The sequence below is a fragment of the Atractosteus spatula genome, chromosome 6 (assembly GCF_055471065.1).
Source record: "Atractosteus spatula isolate fAtrSpa1 chromosome 6, fAtrSpa1.hap1, whole genome shotgun sequence".
NCBI lineage: Eukaryota > Metazoa > Chordata > Actinopteri > Semionotiformes > Lepisosteidae > Atractosteus > Atractosteus spatula.
Genome location: NC_142711.1, coordinates 11242852 through 11254747, shown reverse-complemented (window position 1 = coordinate 11254747; position 11896 = coordinate 11242852). Strand labels below are relative to the sequence as shown.

At 37.7% G+C, this 11896-nt stretch overlaps 1 protein-coding gene across 5 annotated transcripts in view; it reads left to right on the top strand.

The window, feature by feature from the left end:
• Window positions 1-268: 268 nt before the first annotated feature.
• Window positions 269-11896, top strand: part of fam110b (family with sequence similarity 110 member B) — a 63317-nt gene continuing 51689 nt past the window's right edge. For 3 of the 5 annotated variants that reach the window (XM_088919408.1, XM_088919413.1, XM_088919409.1), the window contains exons 1-2: window positions 284-370; window positions 3593-3671. The gene's annotated coding sequence lies outside the window, so the exon portion shown is untranslated. Of the gene's footprint in view, window positions 371-3592; window positions 3672-11896 lie in introns of all 5 variants that reach the window. The other 2 variants (XM_088919404.1, XM_088919406.1) reach the window with 2 other exon arrangements.

Below are 11896 nucleotides of genomic sequence, written 5' to 3'. Positions count from 1 at the left end.
AGAACTCGGCCCCTTTAAAACAAATTGGGACTAATCATTTTTGGTTTGTAGGGAAGACCGGCTTCAATAGCACGCGCAATTGCATATAGGGCTTCTAAATTAAAAGACGGAAAACTGTGGCATGCAATATACAGTAAAAATATACAAGTTCTTTAACATATTTTAGTATCACGTTGATATTTAATAAAACGATCAAGACTCATTTGAAAGCGTTTCCCCTTTGTCCTCATAAATCTTAGGAGCAGATCCTGACGGTACAGATTGAATTAGTCCTCCGCAATTTGAGAGATAGCAGCACAGAAGTAGACAACGTAGTGTTTTGTAAGCGCATCGTATTGCTTCTGTGCGTTATAATCACAAGGTTAATAAGGTAAGCCAATATACCCAGTTTATATCATTTAATATTTTGCAAAAACACAATGCCACGAGTACATCACGCTCGACATTGATAAAATTAGCTTATGAGATCATATTCACTCTTGCTTTTGTTGAATGTTGCTGTTTGCCATAGAGAAGTGGTTTAATGAGAATTGTAGCAGCACTCATTTCATTTAAAAAAAAAGTTTATTTGATTCCGAATTTGTCAGATTGGCATTTTCTTGCATGATCTGTTACTGGGTTTCCATAGAACATATTCCCTACTATCAACCTCACAATTTTTATTTTTTAAAATTTATTATAAGTGGATGTTAATTTTTAATGACAAAATGTTAAATACGGTTGTAATCTACGTTGTAACACGCTCTACCGCACACACCGAATTTCTGTAATGTATTGTGCCTACTTTGCTACATGTAGCATCGAGCTGATAACGATAGGTTGCTATATTTGTAAATTATTGTTTTGAGTAGCAAATGCCAACTGTTATTTCAGACGAAGATAGAAATTCGGTCTTAACTGAGGGTGGTTCTTCAAAGTCGAATCAATGTGGCATAAAGCTAACAATGCAAGGAAGTTTGGTTTAGTGTTCCTGTCAGCAGTATTTCGCGGTCTGTGTTGTAAATGGCTTAGCCTCATCTCTGAAAACGTACTGTAGATGTTCTGGCAGGGCAGACGAGCTAAGCGATAATTTTCGGTAAAAGAGAGAAGACAAGCAAATTTAGGTGAAGACGGTTATTATTAAAAAAAGTCTGAGAGATGACATCCGTTATGAAAAATCAAATTTACTTTTTATAAAAGGCGTTAAATCTTGAATCTAAACGTTCTTGAAATTATGAATGTAGTGTTTTTTTAGGACTTTCCTTTCTAAATAGTTAACTGGTACTGTGTAGGTAATCTATTAAGAACAGTTAGAAATGAGAGGAGTCCATTCGGTTCATCTAGCCCCTTTAGTAATTACTGTAGTAGCTAATTGGCCCAAGGATGTTTCTTGAAAAAAACTGGTTCCTGAAGTCCTCTGCACTGACATTGCTGAATAGCTTGTTGCTTACTCCCACAACCCTTTGCATAAAGAAGTGCCTGCAGTTCTTGTTTTTAAATGTGCTTCCGCATAGCTTTTACTTTTCTCCTCTGGGTCACGTTTCAGTGTTCATTCTGAGGAAGTCCACTGTGTTGACTATGTCAGTGGTTTTGAGAATTTTGAATGTTGTGAAGTCCCTTTGTTCAAGACTAAAAGGTTCAGTTCTTTTAACCTTAGTATAAGAAATTTCTTTTAGTCCTGGGATGTATCTGGTTGTTCTCTGACTGATTCCAGAATAGCAAAATCTTGATGCAACATGGCGACCAAAATTGTACACAATATTCTAAAACGTCTGCTATAATCTAGTGCATTGTGTGCAGTTTTAATGTTGATTTACATTAGGATGAGCAGTGAACCTAGTATAGATCCCTGATATACTCCGTTAATTACATTTCCCATTCATTCCTAATCTAAATCTGAATTAATTTTCTCCAAATGCCTGTTGTCTGACACTTTATCTTTTATGAGTAACTTTCAGAAGCCTCTGACCATGTAAATAAAATGTATTGTAAGCTCTTTGAGTTTTTAGAACTGTTGTTACGTGATGCAAGAGCTCTTAACAGGTAGTTAAGCAAGACCTAAGTTTTGTAAGTCAGTGTTGGCTATTTCCTAGGATATTATTTTTATTTAGGTGATCCTCTGGTTTAGTATTGTTTCCATAACCCTGGATGTAATGGATGCTGGACTTATTGGTCTACAATTACTTGGTGCAATTTTGTTACCATTATTATGGGTGGCCACTATGTTAGTAATTCTCCAGTCTGTGAGTATTACCCCTGTCTTATTGATGATATCACATGCAATGCATTTTATGCACTGGACCTTATGATCTTGGGCCATTAAGTGATGTAATTTCACTTTTTGGGGTCACTCAAGGTTACTGCACAGCTGCAGTGACCAGGCCAGGCTGGGCCCCTTACTGAAAACAGGACCGAACTGGTTTGTTCAGAATCATGTACCTGGTATCACTAATTGAGGAGTGGGAAGGTGTGTTTGCAGAGAAGAACCATGACCAACTGAGAGTCATCTAATATACAGAACTTGAAACACTCTTCTTCTGCTATGATGAGGGTTTCATGTAAGAAATGTGGTGAAGTAAAGCTTCAAATACGGAATATGTCACATTAAGCCACTATGAGCTAGAGATCTAGGATAAAAGAAAGATAAAGCTAATTATGCATTTTACTCCTTATTTGAGTTGTATGTTTGGAAGGTAACAGGCGTTCAAAGAGCTTTGGGTTTTGAGGATATACACTGGCATTCAACTACTGTACATCTATCCCTGTGGCGCACAGACATGGTAAAAATGTTTGAAATTACTTGGGGGAAAAAATGTCAGAGCAACATTACAATGTTAATTTAACAAGAGGTCAAAATAAATGTGCTTAATTAATTTGGCACCAGATGACAAATTGTACTCATTTTGGCAGTTGTGTACATGTTGACTAATTTATTTTTTCCTTCACATTTCCTGGTAAAAAACAATGTATATTATAATCTCGCTTTCATGGAGTAAATTATTGGAGTGATATAATGGGTCCCTTTCTTTTGTCAGTGATGCTGAACTAGGACACCTTTCCTTCTGGGAGATTAATCTGTTGACATTATTGGCAAAGCTCTCAGACTTCAGCCATTCCTTATTTCTCAATCTTGGCTCACTGTGTGTAGATGTTATACTGTAGCAATGACCTGAAAAAATAGTGAAAGACCATTTCATATTCTGGGACTAACATTGGCAAGTAGAATATCTGATTGCTTTAAGAAAAATGAAATCTTTTTAGAAATATGTGCTGGTTAGTGAGGTAGAGTTATCAACACTACAGTGTGTGCTAGCATTTGTCCAGTTCTGAACTTTTTAGGAAAGACTTTCTAGACGAGAGTCATTAAAGCATTGTGAGTTTAATAATTACAAACCCAACCAACAGGTGTTTATTTTAAACCTAATTGGTCCAAGAGTCATTGCTGGGGCCCTGGATTCAGTTTCAGACCTCGTGTGTTATCTGCGTGGAGTTTGTATGTTCTTTCTGTGCTCACATGGGTTTCCTCCTGGTGCTCCGGTTTCCTCCCACACTCCAAAGGCATCCTTGAAGGCTCCACAGCCAAAATGTTGTGTCTCTTTTCTCTTCCTTTCAGCATGGAATAAACCTAAAGCTGTGCCTTTGCAGTCCACACATGCTGATGCAGCTACTGTACCTGCTCGAAATCCTTGAAGGTAAACAGCTCCTGGGAAAATTGGCCCTGGTGTGAGTGTGTGTATGTCTGTGTGCCCATGGATGGACTGTGTCTCATCCAGGTTGTATCCTGGATAGGCTCTGGCTCCCTCACACCCTGGATTAGATGAAGCAATTAGAAAATGGACTGATATATAGCTGGCCCAAGAGTACAATAAAGTCCTGTTGGCTTTCTGAGACGGCACCCTTTGATTTTTCACAATGACAGAGCCAGAAAAAAATGAATTGTGGTTGAAATCATAATTATGGAGATTTCTATGTAGTAAAAGCTGTTTGTACAGTGAATATGAGTTAACCACAGGTTGACTTGCCTGTCTGTTGAGCAGACACTTTGGCCAGACATGACAGAAATGCATTGCCAGAATTTTTACACAGCAAATACTGTTAAAACTATGAACATGAATAAAACAGGAGAGTTCTTGCATTTTTATGAAGCGGGACATTTTTAAATTTGTCATGAATAAGACTAGATCTTGTGATACTGAAATGATTTGAAGAAGCTCGAGATAAGTCTCACTCAAATACTGTGTGAAACTGTGTTGTACACTGCCTGTTTTAATTAAATGGCTTTATCAACAGTAAAGTAGATGGCATACATGCAAATTGAAAGAAATAACTAATTCATCTGATTATACAAGGATTCACTGCACAAGAAACAAAATCTTTGTTAAGCTTAACATTGATACAGGATTCAGTACAAAGACTGATTTGTTTGATCAGATATAACTTAATTAAAGGGAAAAGTAAGTCTAAGAAAATCCCTGCATTTTTTACATTCTTAGGATATGAGAAGCCGAAACACATGGCAAAGCATGATTGTAATTAAAAGCGGTTAAATAAATTTAGTTTATGCTAGCCATTCATTCAGTAGCAGTATCTGAATCAGTTTCATGCAATTATACGAGTGAAAGGCTTTCAAGAAAGTGGTGAGCTTCAGTCCTTTACACCATACTGAAAAGTAGTCTGATCAGAACGTGTTGTCCTTTGCGTTAATTAACTACTTGATATACTGTACCTGACATCACAACAGTATGGAAGCAGCAAAAGATTTCAGTGCCATTTGCTTATTAGAATCTTTTACAATGGACAAAGTCATATTTAAGGTAAATACTACAAAGGTCTTTAATTCCAAAAATATAAGGCCTTCCTAGAGAAAGGCATTGTTGTGATTTTAAGTGATGTTTTTCAACATTCATTTTTGTGCAACATTTTTAAGTACTCAAGCCAGTGATAGTGCTCCCTGGTATGCTATTATTTGACTGAAGGATTGAAAAAAAGAAGAATTAAGTTGTAAGGATGAAAATCGCCTTCTAGCTTAGAGGAAAAAATGCAATTATTACTATTTCCCTACTTCTTTTCTTTTTTGGGGTTGCTTGACGGGCCTGAATTGTAGATTTGAGAATGCTATCATTTTTATTGCCTAGAATCCTTGTGAATGAGGAAATCAGTTCCAGATGTAGCAATTAAAGTTGCTGGCATGTTCCACAGGCAGTGTTTTAGACGAGCTTCGTATCCCTTGGCAGAAGTGATCCAGCTAGATCAGTGACTCTTAGTCCTTTTCCTGAGGGACTGCCATGTGGTTGTGCTTCTCCTCAGTTCTTGAGCACAGGTCTGTTTTTAATCCTTCTTTCAGCTCTTGCAAAGTTTTATTGGGATTGTAATTGGCATATCAACGCTGTGCCCGTTCCTGGGTTTCAGAACAACCTTAACTCAAGCTAAAAGTTAACCCACAGAAGAAAATAAATTTTAATTGCAGGAGCGTCTTATATTGATCATTTCCACCTGTGTCCTTTCATCATGAATTCATTGCCTGTTATGAGCTTTTTAGTTGGAAATAAGGGAGCAAATACACACCGTAACTAGCAAGCTGAGGTGAGACTCTGTTAAGTTCTTTGTGATGAGGTTATTAGTTGGAACTAATACACTTTAGGGTATTATTACTGTGTGCATGGTTAATTGAACACCAGTGATTAAGGGCCGAGTTGGAATAAAAACCAGCTGACATGATTTTCCCTCGGAATCAGAATTGAGAACTACTGTTTCAGGTGGTGTGTAATACCATGCTCTCCTCACAGTGCTTCTTATTTTTCGTCATTTTGAGCTGTTAAATGCAGTAAGTGCTGCAGTGGGAAAGGTGTGTCACCCATAACTGTCACCAGAAAGTTAACATCTTTGTGGGTCAGGCTTGTGAGGGTAGAAAGCAGAGCTATTTCTCTGCAACTCTGCTGCTTTAAATGCAAAATCTCACAAAAAAGAGCATACTGTCAGCATCAGCTTACTTGATGCGTTGTTGTCTTTCTGTGAATATTAATTATCTGACATTCTAATCAGTAGCCCCAGTTCGTCTTCTCTACATCACGGATAGATATGTCATGTACCTACTGTACGTCATTGACTCTATTTTTTTTCCAATACTGGCTCCATATGTTGGATTCTTGCACAGAGTGGCATTTAAATAGTGGAAATTGTAGCCTGTACCTACTTCAGCACCCTCTGTGTGTGCGGTAAGACATTACACAAATTTAATACAGCTTAAAGATAGTATTACATTAAATGTGGTATTGCAATTATTCTAGTGCTTCTACCTTCTGTCTTGCAGATCTTGGGTCATGGGTTGAGCTCTGGACTGGGCCACCTTTGATGTGGAGTTTGCGTGCTTTGGCTGTGTTTGGTTGGGTGTTTGCTGGATACTCCGGTGTCCTCTGTCCTTACATGGTGACATGCTGACCAAGAAAAGTGGTGTCTCGAAATGGTCTGGCTTCTGTGACAGACAGAGGTTTGCCTTGAACTTAACAGTCGTTAGTGATTGCACCCATCCATCTTTATCAGGCAATTCTGGTTTTCTGTACAGAAGCTTAGCACAATTGTACAATAAAACTGTGTGTTGCAGCAGAGCAATTGAATAACAATAAACACTGAAAATAAAACTGTTTATCCTGGCCAGAGTGAAAAGACATTCTTCAGCCATTCCCAAGGTTTCAGGTTTTGTTTTCTGTACTAAATCGGACAGTAATTGACATATTAATAGCTAATAACATGGGGGGGGTATCCAAACTTGCCCTTAATATTTTTAAAAACTCTGGTAAACTAGAAGTGAATGAGCCTCAGGATATATTGTAAGAAAGATTACAAACACAGAGGTGTATCAAAATGGGCCATGTGGCTCATGTTTAGGATTTGATATATCTTCCCTTAGATACTTCTTTACTTGTTTTTTTAACTGTACTGTTTTTGTACTGTAATTTTTAGATGACACAATTACAGTATGTATCACTGTCAGTGCTTGTAACTTTCAAAGCACAGGGTGCTGCAGTGCCTTTTAATTTTTGAAGAACAGTCTTGTTAAAATCAAATAACTTGAGCATGTACAGCAGTAACAATTTTTATATTTACATTGCGAGATTCCACTTAAAACCTTCCATGATCTGAATGATTAATGGCGATGTAAAAGAGTTTGTTTTATTTCAAGAGGGATTGCCAGGCATACAGTTTTTTTTTTCTTGTGAAAGCCGGGGGAGGGGTATCACTGGTTGTGCATGTCAGATTTTAGTTTCAGCCCTCTCTTGCCGTCATTGGATTTAAAGTAGAACAGCAAGCTGGTATTATAAAGCAGTTTGGCACAGCAGGGCAGTGGATAATTATGAGGAAAACCATTCCTATAGGGATAATACTCTGAATGTCCCCTGTCCCTCAGGGCTGTGAATGTCAACACCAATCTCTTTAGGGACAGGAGATCTAGAACTAATACAAGCAAAGCAGAAGGTCAGCTCTGTGCATTCTTTGCACATATTTCACAAGTTGACATTGTTTTTTGTATTGACAAACTTATTAAAATATTCCTACATTTTAAAAAGTACTTAAAGTACAACCTGTTGAGCTAAAGTAATTCGGTTTCTTATCCTGTTCTTTTCCTCTGTTTTTAGAAGATTGTAAGAGTATAATAGGGTTGACCTTTACAGTATATTGCAGATTTTCTTGAAGTGACGCCTTATCAGAATCTAATGATGCCTTTTTTGTTACAGAAAATTGCTATGAATTACTGTGATACCTTTTTTATGTAGTCATTTTTAGCATTAGTTAAAAAGGGTTGAGGGGAAGTTTAGTGTATAACAGGTCAGCCAGTTTCAGTCAGTGCTGTCATACCTAGTTTATCTGGGTTACACTCAGTATAAACTCTGGGGGAACTTTTATTTCTGGTAATGTTTTCACACAGCAAAATGAACCTCAGATCTCCTACACATTATTTCTACAACCCCCCTGAGCGGGACTCCTTGATTTACGTTTGGAAAACTGCATTGTAACAGCAGTTATGGTCTTCGCATGTAGTGTCAAGACGTGAACAGTAGTGAGTTTGTAAAAGGAAAAAAGGCTTGACAGCTGGGTTTATTCTGTAAGGATTTGCATGAGTTTTACAGAATGCATTTTTCCATCTACAAACAGACATTAGAAATCAATGCAAACTCTCCACAAGGGGGTTTGTGTGATAAACCTGTGCATACCTAGAGTATGGCTTGAAATGTAAACCAGACATATGCATGGTCATTGCAATACTGTTCTTATATTTGCGTTAGCTTTTGATATCAGGGAGAGAGGTTGTTTTTTGTCTTATTTTTTAACTATAGAGCATTGCCTGTTAATGTTTTCTTCTGATTACATTATTACTGTATTCTCTTCCAAATCTGTACATACTGTACATTTGTAAATACTGATATAATGGTCAGGATACATACAGTATACATTCCGTTCAACTTCCAGTTGATTAACTGTCCAGTCATTTGTTAACATGAATACATTTCGTTAACATTACAATTCAATTCTGTATATTGCATGTTTGTGAAGCTGCAGTGATATAGAGTATATATTTCTTTTTAAAATATAGTCATCTGTTGAAAATCGTTAGCCCAATAGTACAATCTAAATTTGTAAGCGATCATTGCTTTAAAATTAGTAACCGAATTTATAACACTTATTGTCCTCTTTTGTGTTTTCTTTTTTTTTTTCCCAATGTGGATTCCCTGGTGGGATTTTGAGGCCATCTGTCTCATTCTTCAAATAATTAGGAACTAGACCTCTTACAGCTTGAAAAATAAGATCTGACCCTCAGGAGGCCAGACAGCAGCATCTGCAGAGATATAATACGACCACATCAGTCAATTTCCCTTATAAAGCTATAAATCCTATAAATACTGGCCTTATTTACAAGTATGTTCTGAAACATTTGTGATGTGTGATGCCTTTTTTAGAAAGGGTAATTTTGTCTGGTGTCCCATCCTTTAAAATATTTAAATTCAGAAATCAGCATTTGAAATGAATAATAATAAGAAGCAAAAACTGTTGTTCTTCTCATATGCCCATCAAAATATAAAATGTAGTCTTGTAGTTTTAGCCACATGTTGAGACAGAGATGCAGAAATGCAGCATCAGCATTGTTCTTGTAAATAGACAAGCAGGGATCCCGATGGTTTTTTTTTCTTGTTGCTTTGCTTTCTTTTCATTGAGCTATTGCCATTTTTAATCAGATGAAGTCACGTTTTCAGACTTACAACATCTTGGATGAATCGGTTTTGCTGTAATGGTTGGTCAGTTTGATTTGAATGCAAAAAATACTTCTTGACATCTCCGTGGGTTAAATAATAAACCCAAGGCAGCAGCAGTGTTTACAAAAAAATTTAAAAAACTGCAAAAAGTGTGGCTGAAGCTTCTTTTAGTATGCAAATGAACTAGCAGTCAGGCACTATAAGTTCTTAAGAAAAAATACCTCTGAGCAGTTGAACCCAAAGGTACTGTAACACAAAGGAGGGTGTTGTATTAATGTACAACTAAGAAGGTAAAACCTGACACCGAATTAAAGTAGGAGGTAAAACTCCCCCATAGTTAGGAATGAAAACTAACCAAGCTGTGCAAAGCTTCTTTGTTTCTCTGGCACAATGAGATAGAGGAGCAATCAAACTGCTGTTAAACAGCACTGTGATTCAGTGGGTATCATTGCTGTGATGCAGCACTGGGGCCAGGAGTTCAGTTATTGGGGTGCTATCTGTGTGGAGTTTGGATGTTCTCCCCATGTTTGTGTGGGTTTCCTCCAGGTGCTCCACTTTCCTCCTGCAGTCCAAAAAATGCTGGGGCCCTGCTGTTAGTCCATGTGTGTGTTTTGTGTCTGTGTGTGCCCTGTGATGGACTGCCATCCTGTCTAGGGTATCCTGCCTTGCATCTTTGCCAGGATAGGCTCCAGCTCCCCCATGACCCTGTATTGTATAAAGCAGTTAGAAGTTGGATGGGTGGACAAACTGCTGTTTAGAAATTCTTTCCAGTCACTGAGAGACCTGGAGTCTGGCCTTCTAAAGCTCATCTCATTCAAACCCTCAAATATGGGCCTGTTTTGATGCACACAAACAAACAAAATAAAGTATTTACAGCAATCATGTCGTGCAATTTCCAGTATTTTAATTTCTTATGTCACTATACATTATATTTTTTATATTTCCCAGTAAGTCCCCATTTTACCTCTCCAGGCTGTAGTTATACTGAACATTGTGTCTGTGTTCATTCAAAGAGCAAAGAAAAAATGTTAGTCTTATTCTGGTGCACTCAAACAACAGCTTTGGACTTTCTTACTCCTTTGGACCTGTATTCAGTCCTGAGATTTGATCCCGTTAGCACAGCACAGCCACACTGAGTTATATTGTGTATATTTTATAGTGTCAACCAATAACTTTTTTATTTTTTTTTAAATCATGCACTTGTACCTAAATGAAAAGCCTAACTTACCTAAATTATATGACCAGGTTTGTTGTATTGTAGAAACCATGGACGTTTTCTTCTGGACTCCACTGCCACTGTATTTATCCCACATTCCTTTGCGGATATCACCCAGGATATGTGCAGCCACACAGTTTGGGTTCTCACAAGCTAAGCAAGGCTGACTGGCCAGTAGTAGGACCTCTCAGGAAAATCCGGTGGTGTATTAGTGGGCCAGTAATTGGCGCTCTTCCATCTGGACAAGAATTTCCAAACCAGTGTCCCAGTGAGTACAATCGTACAGTATATATACAGAGATCTGAGGTCTTTTAGGGCAAAAAAGCTTTCTGTAAAAGAATGATTAAATTGGTGTGTTAAAGAACGAGAGACCATTTGTCGAATGGTGTATTAGGCTTTCATGGAGGTGAAAATAGAGCACAGTTCCAATGGCTGACAATTATTCTGTGCAGCACCAATGTATTATTAGACACATGTATTTTAAAATACTAATATATCCAAGGTTACTTTAAAGAGCGATTTATATGGTAACTGTTAGAATTTTGTAGTTGCGGCCACACCCTGTGAGGCAGCTCTTGAGACCGTTATTTTAGGTTTTAAGAAGAATGGTCTTCTAACAGGGTGCGCTGTAGAAAAGGATACAGTGCTCCGTGTTGAACACACCCCTGTTCATGTGCTGTGACTCATTTTGTTCTTAGCCAGACTTCACACGATGCGCTATGTTTTGCTGGTGCTTATTGTGCTTGGTGAAACCAGGAACTTGTAAAAGGGTGAAGGCTACTCTATTAATGTTTTACAATTTAATCTCTGGTTAAAAACTGATGACATGGAGCGTACGCTTTTGGGTGGATGATAAATCGGAGAATACACCCTGAGTGCAGGAGAAATCAGGCACCAAACTACTGAAAATTCTGAAAACTACTGAAAAAAGGACATTGATTTCTTTCCAAACCTCTCTGTTCGGCACAATGATTAGTGGAAAATGGCGTTCTCAATACATGTCATACAGTGATGAAACTGTTTTGGAAAAGAAATGGAAGTGAATATAAAAATGCTGATTTCCAGTCCCTACAATAAAAATCACACCACAAGTTGATCATGTCTTATCTTCTGTAGTTGTAAGAAAACAAATCAAGGAGCAGTTACAGTACTTCTGTTTATTGGATTGTATTATGATTCACTGGTTTCCGTAAGTATTCGTAATCCGGTCTGTGATCCATCGAAAAATTAAAACGTCACTGTGATAAACCCTTGTAATAACTTTTATGCTGAGCTCTTGGGCATAATTAACCTGGATCACAGAAAACCAACTAAGTAACTTCAGCAGTAATAAGTGACACTATTAAGTCAATCTGTCTGTGCTGTCTCCATCCCATGCTAATTGGAGACTGTAGACTGCAGTTCCTAGGCTGGTTTATGTCAGACCAAGATGATTACATACAAAACTTGTTTG